General features: G+C 41.8%; 1 pseudogene; it reads left to right on the plus strand.

The window, feature by feature from the left end:
* Positions 1 to 10,871: 10,871 nt before the first annotated feature.
* On the plus strand, positions 10,872 to 12,124 carry LOC100403697 (zinc finger CCCH domain-containing protein 15 pseudogene; annotated as a pseudogene).
* Positions 12,125 to 15,631: the final 3,507 nt, after the last annotated feature.

The following is a 15,631-nucleotide window of genomic DNA, read 5'->3' on the forward strand; positions in this document are numbered from 1 at the left end:
CTATGTTGTTATACATATTCTATTTTTTCTTTCAGATTACATTGGACTATGCTTGTCTTTATTTTTTTTCTTAAGAAGAAAACTAAGAATCCTGAATTTAAGCAAAACTCTTTTTTTGTTTGTTTGTTTCTAATATAGGCATTTAAAGTTATAAACTTTCCTTTAAGCACTATTTTAGCTGATAATATTTGGCTAATAATTCAGCAATATATTGGCTACATCATGTCATTTCGATTTCCCTGTAAAGTTTCTGGATTATGTGTATTGATTTCTAACATAATTAATTCTAGGAATAGAATATGCTATGTATAATTTTACTTTTTTAATCATCTCAATTTTATCTTCGTAGTCAGGCATTTGAAATTTACTTTTTGTTACTTTGAAATATATAATACATCATTATTGACTATAGTCATCCTGCTGTACAATAGATTTCAAAACATATTTCTCTTGTTTAACTCAATCTTTGTACCTGTGAACAACTTCCCATTTTCTCCCAGGCAACACAACCTCTGGTAATCATCTTTCTACTCTCTACTTTTATAAGTTCAATTTTTAGACCTAAGTTTAAATCAAAATGCTGTAAAACATCTGTAAAATGACAAAAGAATAGACATTTAGGTAACTTTGGGTTTTGTAGGTACAACACTAAAGTACATAAAAGACAAATTTCTACCATGAAAGAAGATATTGGTGTGACTTTGTTACAATAAAATCTTTTGCTCTGGGAAAGGAAATATTAAAAGAATGGAGAAACACGTCACAGACAGGGAGAAAATATTTGCAAAACACCTCTCTTGCATCCAGACCATTAAAAAACACTTACAACACAACCATAAGCAATCAACCAACCCAATTAGTAAATGGGCAAAAGAAGAGGCTCCCATCAGAGATGGCATACAGTCGAAAAGCTCATGAAAAGATGTTTACCTTCCTGGTGCTTTTCTCTTTCTGCGCCCCTCTCTCCCCCACACCCCCTCTGCTGCAGCGCGAGTGGGAGCGGGTTCTGGGGTGGTGACTGTGATGTGCACTCGAGGCATGGGTTTCATGTGCATTATAAGCCGTGGGTCCAGGGAAATCTGAGAGGCTGAGCTTGGAGCACAGGCTGACCCGCCACTCTCAGGGTTCTGGCCCACTGCCCTGCAGAGCCCACCTTACTCCTCCACTTTATAGGCCTGCTGGATCCCCCGCCGGCCTTGGCTTCCCTGAACCTGGTGAGCCACAGCGGGTCCTTGGGAGAACCACCCCTCCCTGAGCCCGGCTAAGCGCACAGGCAGTGTGGACATCAGGGATGCCTGGATGCTTTTCCTGGCAGAGTGACAAAGATTCAACAACAAGAAGAGGAGCAGAGGCCAAGACAAGAAGCGGAAGTTCGGCCGCCAGGGCCCCTTGCCCCAGTATCCCACCCAAGACACTGCTGCAGGAGTTCCACCTGCTGCTGAAAGGCGCCGTAATGCAGCATCTGAGTACAAATCCCGAGCCCAGCATGCGGGTCTTCGTGGGCCCATCGCCTGGAGCCTCACTCCAATCCAGCCGCATCCAGGGAGGACAATGTAGACTAGATAGGGAACGTGCGGGCAGTGCTGGCCGCGACCCTGGTTCTGGGGCCACGGGAGCCGTGAGAGGAGGCCACCTTTCACTGCAGCCTGCGCCAGGACACATTGCTGCAGCCATGCCTGCTGCTTGTCCGACGCCAGGGCGCCACCGGGATGACGGGTGCAGGAGGCTGCAGCAGTGGGCAGATGCGGTTTCCAGCCCCGGATCAAGGAGGTTCCTGGCTTCCCAGCCCGTTATCCTGCGGGCAAGAAGATGAAGAAAGCCACCCTCTCAGCAGATCAGCCACCCCACCTGGCATCCCAGCCAGACAAGGCATCTGGAAGTTCACCCTGTCTGAGCTCACGTCGTGCGGACAGGAGGCCCAGTGCCAAGAATGCTGGGAAGCCTAGGTGCCTGAGGCCCACAAGCCGTGGGGCCCAAAGGCGCCATGGGGTGAGAAGGCGTCGGCTTTCTTTTGCTTTCACGCCCCGCCCCGCCCTGCCCGCCAAGGCTGCTGCCGCCAAGATGTTCCGCAGCGTGGACACCGTTGTGGGCACACTCCACAATGGCTGCAAGATGACGACCTTTGCCAAGGTCACGCAGGGTGTCTGGGACATGATGCTCAAGCGCTCTGGGGAGCGCAACGTGGCCACTTTAGAACCGTGGAGGCTGCCTTTCGAGGTTTCCACCAGGACTGCAGGACCCCACCTTTGAGGGCTGTGTCAAGCAGTCGGGTTCCCAGGTTCCCAGTGCACCATCAAGCCAGGACTGGGCCAGGAGCCCAGCGGAGCAGCCTTCAACTCAAGCTTTCCACCTTCTCTCTTCAGCCAAGAGATGGTCGGGCAAGTCAAGGAGCAAGACGAGGCCTTCCCGGCCTCACTGAGCACTCCAGGGTGGTGCCCACGAACCCTCTGAGCCTCTGGCACTCGCACTGCTGGACTGGACATCTAGCCAGCTGTGCTGCCCCTGCTGCCCGTCACTGAGCAGCTCACTGCCACGTGAAAGGTTTCAGTCCGGGGCCCCAGCCTGATGTCACTCAGGAGGGAGAAGGCTTTGACTCAACCAGCCCTGCAATCAGGGCAGTTCAACAGCCCCAGGTCCCCCAGCCCAGTGTCCCCAGCCTAGCACTGCCAGCCACTATTCCTCCGGGCACCTTGCAGTGGGTGTCTCAGGACCTGCCTGAGTGGTGGGGGACAGAAGCAGCTGGAGCAGGTGACACTGCACCCAGAGCACAAACCAGGCCGCAGGGGCTGGAGCGGCTGACAGACCGTCCTGGGCATGGCATGGCGTCTTTGTGTCCGAGCACAAGCGGGCGCTCAGTGTGGAGGTGGCCTGTGCCGGGACGGCGGGCAGGTGCTGGCGGCAGTGGGCGCCAGGGAGATGGAGAAGCACCTGCTGCTCCTCTCTGAGCTGATGTCCAACCTCCACCGCATCCGCCCCATACCTACCTCAAACTGATCAAGGCTGCGGACCTGGCTGGCATCACCGCAGGTCTGGCCCCACACTGAGGAGGGTTTGTGAGCCCAGCAACCACCGCAGACAAACACCGGCTGGAGGCTCGCTGGCCTGGGCTCACCTGAGCCTGCTTTATTCTCTTTATGAACTTGATGCACTTTGCTCTTCCCTTCCCGAGTGCCCGAGGGCTGGACATGGGCTGCAGGGTGCTCTGCCTTAGGGTTTCCTGGCCGTGGGCAGTGGGCCTGTCTCACAAGGCCCATGTACAGCATATATTAAACTGGTTGCAACAGTATCGAGCTGGGTTTCTTCATCCTCTTCTCTATTTCTCTTTTCTTTGTTCTTTTTCTTCTTACGGTTTGAGTTTTCATCACACGGTAAGTTTTCAGAAGATAAGTTCTCCTCTCCTCGCTGCAAATTCATACAGCAAACAATCTCACATTGACTCAGGATAACTTCTTCACGATGCCAGACTCCTAGGCAGAGTTCTCGGTGACAGTGGCCTCAGCTCACTCCTTGATCCTTTCTTTCCATCTTGCCTCTTCGCCTTCGCTCCCTGGAGCACGAGCTTGGTGGCTTTCACAACAAGGAAAACCTTGGCCATGGCTCGAGGGAGACTTCTTAATGGAGATACGAGCGCCAGCTCAGGAGGAGTATCTGGCCAGAGCTGCACTGGGCATGGGAGAAACAGAAATGAAGGTGAAGTAAACACACCCTTGCAGCGTGATGGGAACGAAGGCTCTCGCTGGAAGACCTCTTCTTAGTCGCCCGAAAGTTGAGTTGCAGAGAGTCCACCTTCTGGTTTCTGCTGAGGAGTGGGGAGCTACGGCGGCCGCAGAGGACCGAAAGGTGTGGCGATTTTACTCTTTTTAAGTGTACTGCGATTTGACTCTATAGCTCAAAAAAATGATGACTCCTGGTGAATGTTTCATGCACACTAAAAAACTGTGTATTGTGCAACTTTGGGATGTAGTGTTCTCTAAATTACGATTATGTCACGTTAGCCGAAAGTGTTGTGTAGATCTTCTAAAGCCTTATTTTTTTTGTTTACTTGTCATATGAGTTTTTAAGAGAATAAAGCTAAATTTTGACTATATTAGATTTTTCGATTTAGCCCCCTATATTTGCCAGATTTTACCTCATGAACGCTGTTGCTCCATTATTAAGTGCATAAATATCTAGATATGTTGTCTCTCTGGTGAACTTATTCCTTTTATTATTATGCAATGACCCTCTATCCTCTGTAATAGTCTGTGGCATAAAGTCCACTCTGTCTGATACTGATATAGCCTCACCAGCTTTCTTACGCTTACTGTTTACATGGTAGATCTTTACCTTGTGTCTCAATCTATCTGTGCCTTTTTGTGTTTAAAATGTTTGCATATAGCATATTTCCACATTTAATAGTTATTAATAACTAGTCCTACACTTGTTCCTTTCTTTTTCATGAGTTGCATTAATATAAACCACCTTCCTTTTCCAGTTTGTGGTGTCCTGAAGGCAGGAACTGATATGTAGCTCTGTTAAAATGTATTTTGTTAGAGGCAGTCAATCACTTCAGGCTACTGAATTTTTATAGATTTTTTTTTCTAATCAGAGGCAATGCTTTCCAAAAATTAATGTGGATTAAAAATACTTAAAGATCTAGTCACTACAGATTCTGATCCAGGATATCTGAGGTGAGGCCTGAGACTTCACTTATGCCAGTGATGCTGGTCTATATGCTCCACTTAGAATAGCAAGGATTTACAGTATCCACTAACGTGCAAAGAGTCATTCAGATTGTCTCTGTCAAAAGTTACTAATGTCAATGGCTTGATGGCGTAAGGGGAGTATGTGAGAGTATAAAGGCAGCAGGTGACAAAAAATAAAAATGGATAATATCAAGGGCAAACTGGAGAGTGCAGGTACCACTCAAAATGTCAAATTAAAAAATTTGAAACACTGCATTGTCAAAAAAAGAAAACAAGACTGTCAGATAAATTCAGATCATATACAACTGTTAATGATCTCTGTTCAATGTCACTACGCACATAGCAATTAAAAGAATGAAAGACTCACAGGCAAGATGGCGATGATTCATGTATAAACAGAATTTAAGTTCAGTCTCCAAAGAGAAATTGATCCACAGTAGCCCTGATCAGTTCATATTTTCCCCACTTTACCCACAAACACATCTTCTAAGATCTTCACATAGGTGTTGTTAAAAAAAATCATACATATTTCTTTTTATTAAGAATGTTCACTTACCAAGGTGCAGTCAAGTATCCTCCATGTTTTTTTAACATGATAGCTCATTTTTCGTTTTAGCACTGAATCATATTCAATTGTAGGAATGTACCACAGTTGACTTATGCATTCACCGGTTAGAAGATATTTTAGTTGCTTCCAAGTTTTGAAAATCATCAATAAAGCTGCTATAAACATTTATGTAAAGATTTTTGTGTGGGCATATATTCTCAATTTTGGGGGGTAAATACCAGAAGTGTAATTGCTGTATTATATAGGGTAAGAATATCCTGTGTTTTATAAGAAACCACCAACTGTCTTCCAAAGTGGCTGTAACAGCAATGAATAAGTCCTTCTGTTGCTTCATGTCTTCACCAGCATTTGATGCTCTTTGTATCTGGGACTGCAGTAGTGTAAACAAGTGTATAGTGGTATTCTACTGTTTTAATTTGCATTCCCTAATGACATGATGTTGAGCATCTTTTCATATTTGTTTGACATCTGTAAATCTGTTGAGGTGTCTGTTCAGAATTTTTGCCCAATTTTTAAACAGGTTTTTTGCTTTTGTTTTTGAGGTAGAGTCTCATTCTGTGGCCCAGAATGAGTGCAGTGGCATGATCTCAGCTCACTGCAACCTCTCCCTCCCAGGTTCAAGCAATTCTCCTACCTCAGCCTCCTCAGTAGCTGGCATCACAGGCATGCACCACTATACCTGGCTAATTTTTATATTTTTAGTAAAGATGGGGTTTCACCATGTTGGCCAGACTGGTCTGGAACTCCTGACCTCAGGTGATCCTCCCACCTTGGCCTCCCAAACTGTTGGGATTACACGTGTGAGCCACTGCACCCAGCCTAATTGTTGAGTTTTAAGGTTTCTTTGTGTATGTTCGATACTGGTCATTTAGCTTACGTGTGTTTTGCAAAGATTTTCTCCCAGTCTGTGACCTGTCTTCTTGTTCCCTTAACAGTGTTTTCACAGAAGTGTTAAATTTAAAAAAATTCCAACTTAACAATGTTTTCTTTCATGGATCATGCTTTCGATCTTGTCTTAGAGAAGTCACTACCAAACCCAAGGTCATCTAAATTTTTCAGTTTATCAAAAGACTTTTTCAAAAAATCGTACAAAATTTAAAATCATAGGTTTATAGTAAATTTTGTGTTAATAAAGTTTATTTCTTTAGATTGAGATGATTGGAAGGATTACTACCTCATGATAAATTAGACTTCTGGTGAATTCAGTACTTTTATTTTCTCTTCTGAAACGGTGCGGATTTGTGGACACAAAGCAAATCTCTAATTATAGATTGCCTATCTTTCCTTAGTTTAACACAATAATTTGGCCAGGCAAGTTGGCTAATGCCTGAAATCCCAGCACTCTGGGAGGCCGAGGCAGGCAGATCATGAGGTCAAGAGATTGAGACCACCATGGCCAACATGGTGAAACCTCGTCTCTACTAAAAATACAAAAAATTAGCTGGGCGTGGTGGCACGAACCTGTAGTCCCAGCTACTAGGGAGGCTAAGGCAGGAGAATTGCTTGAACCCAGGAGGCAGAGGTTGCAGTGAGCCGAGATCATGCCACTGCACTCCAGCCTGGCACCTGGCAGCACAGCGAGACTCTCAAAAAAAAAAAAAAATACACACACACAATAATATATCTGTTCTAAGGATTTGCTTATTTTAGTTTACAAATTTGATGTTTCCAGTGAAAATAAGAGCAAACATCTTAAATTGCAGTTTATACCAACATCCCTATTTTACATATATAGAAACTAAACATCAGAATAGTTTCTAATGCCATCCAGCTATCTGGTGACAATTTCAAAATGGAGCTGCCTACTTCCTAGACTACAATCATCTCTCGCACATCTCCCAGGTATGCTGTCTTTCTTCAGCCCAGGACTGCAAATCTCAAAGCTGTTCCTTTGACCATGAAGGCCCTTGTCAACAACAGTAATGATAGTATCTGGCAGATATATGGCCCTTTCTATGTGTCCGGCAACTTTATAAACTCTAATATAGGTTGTTAATCTTCCCAATAAGCCTGTGAGATAGATGCTATTCTTATCCCTTATAGATAATAAAAGAGAAATACACAGAGGTTAATCGATGTTCCAAGATGACACAGCTAGTAAGTGAGAAAAAGGATTTGAAACTAGTCAGTCAAGCTCCTGTGTCTATGCTCATGACAACTATACCTTGTCTTTCTTAGTCATGCCACTGGAATCCTGCCTTCCAACCTGAGCCTCTGGGACAAATAGGACCTTTCTGAATGTAGGATGCTACTCACATAGGATTTCTAAACAAAATGCAGATATCAATGCATTTAATGATTTATTTTCTAAAGGCATTATTACAAGGTTCCTGTAGTGCTTAACCTTGTGACAATGCTGCTTTTTTCAAATGACTCTGCTGTCATCATTATAGCAGGTAAACATCTATTAGTAATTGTAAAGGAAATGAAAGTAATCACAGCACTTTGAGAATACTTAGTGAACAAAAGTGAGATATTACCTCCTCAATCAACATACCTCATACTCACACCGGATGAAAAAAGTAAAAATTGCTTAAAGTAATTAATAAGTGCATCTCTGCTCTTTAGGAGATTTCAGGTCTCTTGGATGCTGGCATTGTCTATGTCTTTCAAAAGATGTATAGTTTCCTAAGACTAAGACAGTAATGATGAACATTTATATGGACAGGGAAGATTACAATCATTATTGAACGATTTTATATAAGGTGAAAATGTCTAAGTTGAAGATAACTTAGAACAGACATTTATAAAGAGAGAATGGATATTCATCCTTAATCTTTTCATATACCTACTGAAATGAACAGGCAATTTCTTTTAAACTGCAGGGAATCATGTATCATGAACTAGGAAATGCTTCTACCTACTTAGTAGACTCTGGGAGTTTTCTTGGAGACAGGGAGAAAATTATTGGGAGGTAACAATGGGAGACTCAAATTAATCTTACTTTGAAAATGCATCATCTCACTGTATTTCCTCTTATATCTACAGAGACAAGAAAATTCAGCAGCAAGAATGGAAAGTGCCTAGGTTCCTCATAGCTCTGCAGGGTAGAGTATATGGAGAAATCCTTGTTTACCAGCATTTGTCTATGAACAATAGTAATTTGTCAGTAAATATCAGAGAACAGTGATGCCAGGAAAAAAACGATTACAAAAAGCTACACAGTGGATTCTCTCACTGTTGTTGAGGCTGTGTCATTCAGAATGCTAGAAAATGAAACTTTGTCACTGGGGCAAAAAACTAAAAAAATTCCACTAAGACCAGTTTTGATAGTGGGAATTTAAATGTATATCACAGTCTCCATCTATGCTCACAAGCCCAGTTTCAAGTCTTAACTTGAAAGGGTGATTCTATAGCAATCATGTTAATTATTACTGGGATCAAAAAATCAATAAATAAATAAAAATGAAAATAAAAATAAAAATAAAAAAGGTGATTCTAATTGCATCCAGGTGCACTATTTAAAAAGCCAAAGAGAATCAACCTACCTGGTAGTAAAAAGAGCTCTCCACATTCAAGGCATAGTAAACTAAATAAAAACTAATTTTTCTAAGTGAAGCAACTCAGGCATGGAAAACTAAACATTGTATATTCTCACTGATGTGTGGGAGCTGAGCTATGAGGAGGCAAAAGCATAAGAATAATACAATGGACTTGGGGACGTGGGGTGGAAGGGCTAAAAGGGAGGCAAGAGGTAAAAGACTACAAATAAAGTGCAGCGTATACTGCTCGGGAGATAGGTACACCAAAATCTCACAAATCACCACTAAAGAACTTACTCATGTGACCAAATACAACCTGTATCCTAACAACCTATAAGGAAAAATAACATGTATGTATTTCCAAATTAAAAAACAACAACAACAACAACAATATGGAGACATAGAGAAAATTTTATTATGAAATAAATAATACATAAATATGTTTATATAATACTGTGTTAAAGATACTAAAGAATATATTGTTAGAAAAACAAAGCCAAAAAATAAAAAAGAAATTTGTTTTTCTTTAGGCATAATTTACTACAGTTAGGACGCTTTAGAACAAAACTTTAAGATGAAATCCATAAAATATTGGCTGAGAAATAAAAGAGGTACTAGCAGAGTGAAAGGAAGAAAGAATGAAGGGGAAATACAAATATATAAGAAGAATTTGGACAGTCATTAGTATTGTTAAAAGGCATGCGAAAACTAAAGATAATCTCATCTGAAATTTACAAACAAACTGAGGCACTTCCCCAGAATGAGCCAGAAAAAGAGATGAATTGAAAATGATCAGAGAATGTGACAGAGTTGGAGGAATCATAATACCAACATATGAAAAACCAATATTCCTGAAAACAACATACAACTAAATTGGATATAAATAATAAGGCAATATTTAATAGATGACAGAATTATTGAACTAAAGTGCAAGTTTCTGTTTACATATACAAAGGTCTCACCGAATCCCAAGAATAATTAATGACATTATCAACCAACTCTGAAAATTCTAAGTTGAAAGACATTAGTAAGAATAACTACAACAGAGAGAGCGAAAGAAAAAAGAACACGTGGAAGAAAAAGAGAGAAAACAGGAAAAGGAAAAGGAGAACAAAAAGAGGAAGAAAAAGGATCAGTATGAGGATTAATGGAGGCAGAAAGGAGAGATGAGGTAAAAGTGAAAAAGAAGGGAGGAAAAGCAGGAGGAAGAAGGAGAAAAACAGGGAGGAGGTAAGTGAGAAGAAAGAAGGTGAGGAGAAGAAAAAGGAGGAAGAGGGTAAAAAGAAAAGAGAAAGAAGGGGAGGAGAAGGAGAAGGAATAAATGAAACAGAGAAAGGAGGAGAAAAAGATGAAGAATAGAGGGGAGGAGAAAGAAAGTTGTGAGGGGTTAAGAGAGATAGTAAAAGAGGAGAGGAAAATGAATAGGTGAAAGCCTCTTCGTTGTATTACACATAGGAAGAAGGCAGTGGAGCAAATTCTAAACAATATTAAAGAGGAAAGTTATGACACAAGAATATTATATAGAGATATGTTTTAATTAATGTATAAAGGCAACAGAAAACATTATCAGATATGCTGTCTCAGAAATCATATGACTTATTAAATATATTGCTCAAGAAGCTACCCTAGCTAATTAAAAATCCATCAGAATAAAGAAATGAACAGTGGCTAAATCATAGTATTAAGAAACATTCAACAATCATTAAAATAATTGGAGCATAGAATTCAGTCTTAATTGTAACTATAGATAGGGATGGGAAAAAATAAAGGAATGTGAATGGCAAATATATAGCTTAGAGAAGCCATGCATGATTTTAAGAAGAAAAGATGAAACAGTAAACCAGGTCTAAAATTCTGTAAGCAAGATCAAGTAGGAGGAAGAAGGAGAGGAGGAAAAAAGGTATTTTAGTATTGTCCTACATAAAGAGAGATATGAATATATAGTTTCACTGTTAATTCTGAAAGAGAAATGGAATTGCATGTATTTTTAAGCAGAAAGAAAACCACTGGGAGGAACTCGCTTTCCCTGCGGTGTGGCAAGTTAGGCCTGGTCCCCCTCCTCTTTCTGCTGCAGGGCCAGAACCCCTGAAAGTATTCAGCTGCACTTAAGTCTGGACGGTGTCATCTGTCTCCACAATGCCCCCCAGGAAACATGCTCAGGCTGGGGGCAAAAAGACAGAGCAGAAAAAGAGGGAGATTAACAAAGACAAAACTTTTTGTTTGAAGAATAAGAAAGGACCAAAGAAACATAATTTTATCAAGGCTGTCACACACCAAGTTAAGTTTGGTCAACAAAGTCCACGTCAGGTAGGACAGAGTAAAGCTGAAAAGAAATTGAAGAAGGATGACAAGAAGAATTGCAGGAGCTAAATGAGCTGTTCAAACCTGTAGTTGCTCAAAAAATAAGTCAGGTGCAGAATCCAAGTCTGTGGTGTTTGCATTCTTCAAGCAAGGACAGTGTACCAAAGGAGATAAGTGTAAGTTCTCCTATGACTTGACTCTGGAGAGAAATGTGAAAAGCAAAGTGTTTACATGATGCAAGAAATGAAGAACTTGAAAAGGATACTACGGATAATTGGGATGAGAAGAAGCTGGAAGAAGTAGTGAACAAGAAGCACGGTGAGGCAGAAAAGAAAAAACCAAAAACTCAGTGTGCAAGCATTTTCTTGAAGCTATTGAAAACAACAAGTATGGCTGGTTTGGGGTATGCCCTGGAGGGGGTGATATTTGCATGTATCAGCATACACTTACTCCTGGATTTGTGTTGAAAAAAATGAAAGAACAGAAAGAGCGTGAAATTTCATTATAAGATCTAATTGAAAGAGAACGTTCTGCCCGCGGTCCAAATGTTACCAAAATCACTCTAGAATCTTTTCTTGCATGGGAGAAAAGGAAAAGACAAGAAAAGACTGATAGACTTGAGCAAGATATTGAAAGGAAGAAAGCTGACTTCAAAGCAGGAAAAGCACTCGTGATCTGTGGTCATGAGGTGTTTGAATTTTTCCTGAACTGGTCAATGATGATGATGACGAATCAGATGATACTTGCTACACCCAGGGAACAGGTGGTGATAAGGTTGATAATTCAGTGAGTGTAAATGACATAGATGTAAGCCTGTACATCCCAAGAGATGCAGGTGAAACGGGTATTACTGTAGCCAGTCTGGAAGATGCAGCACATATACTTCAGATAAAGATGAAAACAAATTAAGTGAAGCTTCTGGAGGTAGGGCTGAAAATGGTGAAAGAATTTACTTGGAAGAGGACAACGAAGGGGCAGGACTGAAGAATGGAGCTGTTGATGGTGTTCTTGTTGATAAAAATCTTTTCACTGGAGAAAATTTGGATGAACTACAAGAGGAATTAAATACACTTGATTTAGGAGAATGACACCAAATAAGTCGATGAAAAGATTAAGTCAGCTCAGCATGAGTTGAAATTGACTACGATAATGTTTTTCTACTGAGAATTAACAGGATGTTTATTTCCCATGCTGATTCTGGAGGAGCTACCCTCCTGCAAAAAAGGAATATTGTCTTCTCTTCTGACTTCTCTTCTGACTTTGTCTCTTCTCCTCTGACTTTGGCTACATCTCATAGTAAGTTCAGAGTAGTTCATGATAAAATGAAAATACAATGGTCACTGCAGAAAGTGATTGATTGTTGTAACTGTCCACCAAGTAAAAAGTGTATCTGTTTTTCTATCTCTTGGTTTTCATTTGGGCATGTGCTATTAACAGAAACAACAAACTTACATTTAAAATACCCTTCATTTGACATAGATTTTAATGAGTGATTTCATTTCTTTTGTATTTGTATGTTGAGAAGACTGCCTAAAACATGAGCACTGTACTTCATAAAAAATGCATTTATAGATTCATTATTGTATGTCTTTGAACAATTAGATGGACATTTAAAATGGAACTTCTTTTATCTGACAGGATTAGCTACAATGCCCTGTGTTCAATTGTTTCAAAGTTTTTCCTTTTCTTTCTTGCCAATAAAGTTGTAAATAAAGACTATAAAACATTAAAAAAAGAAAAGAAAACCATTAGAGGTTAAAAGAAAATGCTTAACTTCGTGTAGGAGGTACCTATAGTAAAAATACTGGTAACATAATGCTAAACATTATAAAAAATTTGAAATGCACAAGACATGATAGAAGTAAAATCAAATATATTTGTATTACAATAACTATCAATGGTTAAAAATTCTCCTTTAAAAAAACAAGATTAATAAATGGATTCAGAAATACCATGCATGCTGATTAAAAAATAAACCACTAAAGCACAATGATTCAAATATGACAAATACTTTTCAGGTAAACACATAAGAATAGTAATCAAAAAGAGTTATACTAATATTCAATAAAGTAGATTTAAGCTATACAACATTAAATTGGAAAACAATAATTTTATATTGGGAAAATATTGAGCCCTAATGAAGTTGTGAGTTCCAAAAGTGCATAAAGCATGGCCAGGCATGGTGGCTCACGCCTGTAATCCCAGCACTTTGGGAGGCTGAGGTGAGCGGATTACTAGGTCAAGAGATTGAGACCATCCTGGCCAACATGGTGAAACCCCATTGCTACTAAAAATACAAAAATTAGCTGGGCATGGTGGCACACACCTGTAGTCCCAGCTACTCAGGAGGCTGAGGCAGGAGAATTGCTTGAACCCAGGAGGTAGAGGTTGCAGGGAGCCGAGGTCTTGCCACTGCATTCCAGCCTGGCTTCCGGCAATGGAGTGAGACACTGTCTCAAAGAAAAAAAAAAGGGGGGGAGGGGTTTTCAAGATGGCGTAGTAAGAACAACTCGGATCGCAGCTCTCAGTGAATGCTCAGAGGGTGAGTCAAAGCTGCATTTCCAGACGGATCTTTGTTGCCCACAAAATGGGGAAAGTCCCAGGTGTAGGAAAGATGTGGGACACAAGCGCAGCCGGTTTGGCTGTTGCAGTGCAGGCACTCCCAAACAATCCACACAAAACACACAGGCCCGGGTGCCCTGCTAAACTGGCAATCTGAGATTTGGGAGGGCGGATTGGCATGTCCATCTGATTGAATGGGACTTGGACAGTGAGCCAGACCAGGAGATTCTGGAGAAGTGGCGTCTGAGCCAGCGCAGTGGCTAGCTGCACGGAAAAGCACACAGATCCCAGTGCTCTAACAGTGGGCTACCGAATCACCTGGGAGAGAGCCATATGTTCAACTTAAAAAAAAAAAAAAAGAAAGGCGTTCTGAGGCAGGGCGCCAGGCGAGTGGGCTCCGCGGGTTTCACCCCCACAGGGACAAACAAAACAGCAACTCGAAACGCTCCAGGTGGAGAGTTTCACCACCAGCACAGCTGAACCCAGGATGGTGCAGCTCGGTGGGGGAGGGGCGTTCGCCATTACCAAGGATATCCGTCCCTACCAGAGGTACACTCCCATTGCTGACACAGCCTGCCATTGCTGAGGCAACACGCCATAACAGAGAGACTCCGCTGCAGGGCAGAGCTGGTGGCAGCAGGGCAGAGCCTGCCGCAGAGCCCACGGCTGCAGGGCAGAGACCACAGCAACAGGACCCACACCACATCAGCAGGGCGGAGCATTGGCAGGCAAATAGTGACTAGACTGCCTCCTAGCTGGGCAGGATAGTGCCACGGATGCTCATAAAGAAAGCCCCAACCCCCCAGTACAGAGCATCTAAGGAAAAAGAGGGGTTCTAAGAATTGTGCTGCAGCAGAATTAAATGCACCTGCCTAACAGCCCTGCATGAAAAACGGAGCTCACAGCTCAGCACTTGAGCTCCTATAAAGTACAGACTGTCTCCTCAAGCACATCCCTGACCCCTGTATAACCAGAGTCACCTCAAAAAAGGACTGATCAGACTGACATTAGGCGGGCAACATTCTGGGACAAAGATAGCAAAAGAAGAAACTGGTAGCATCCCTCACTGTTCTGCAGCTACTACAGGTGTACCACAGACAAGCAGGGCCTGGAGCGGACCTCAGAAGTTGTACAGCAGAGGGGCTAGACTGGTAGAAGGAAAACCAAGTAACAGAAAGACCTCATCATCAACAATCTGGGCGCCCACTGAGAGACCCAATCGAAAAGTCAGCAACTACTCAGATGACAGGTGGATAAATCCACAAAGATGGGAAGAAACCAGCGCAAAAAGGAGGAAAACACCCGAAACCAGAACACCTCGCCTCCTACAAAGGACCAAAACTCCTCACCAGCAAGAAAACAAAGCTGGACAGAGAATGACTGTGACGAAATTACGGAATTAGACTTCGGAAGGTGAGTAATGAGAAACTTCCGTGCGCTAAAAGAACATGTTCTAAATCAATGCAAAGAAACTAAGAAGCTTGAAAAAAGATTTGAAAAAAGATTCGAGGAAATGATAACTAGAATGGATACCTTAGAGAGCAATATGAATAAATTGAAGGAGCTGAACAACAAAATACAAGAACTTCACGAAGCATGCACATGTTTCAACAGCCAAATTGACCAAGCAGAAGAAAGAATATCAGAAGTCGAAGACCAACTCAATGAAATAAAATGGGAAACCAAGATTAGATTTAAAAAGTGCAAAAAGGAATGAACAAAGTCTCCAAGAAATGTGGGACTATGTGAAGAAACCTAACCTACGTTTGATAGGTGTACCAGAAGGGGATGAAGAGAATGATTCCAAGCTGGAAAATACTCTTCAGGATATTATCCAGGAAAATTTCCCCCACCTAGCAAGGCAGGCCAACTCTCAAATTCAGGAAATACAGAGAACACCACAAAGATATTCTGCAAGAAAAGCAATCCCAAGGCACATAATTGTCAGATTCAACAGGGTTGAAATAAAGGAGAAAATGCTAAGGGCAGCCAGAGAGAAAGGTCGGGTCATCCACAAAGGGAAGGCCATCAGA

This window comes from Callithrix jacchus, chromosome 14 (genome assembly GCF_049354715.1).
Source record: "Callithrix jacchus isolate 240 chromosome 14, calJac240_pri, whole genome shotgun sequence".
NCBI lineage: Eukaryota > Metazoa > Chordata > Mammalia > Primates > Cebidae > Callithrix > Callithrix jacchus.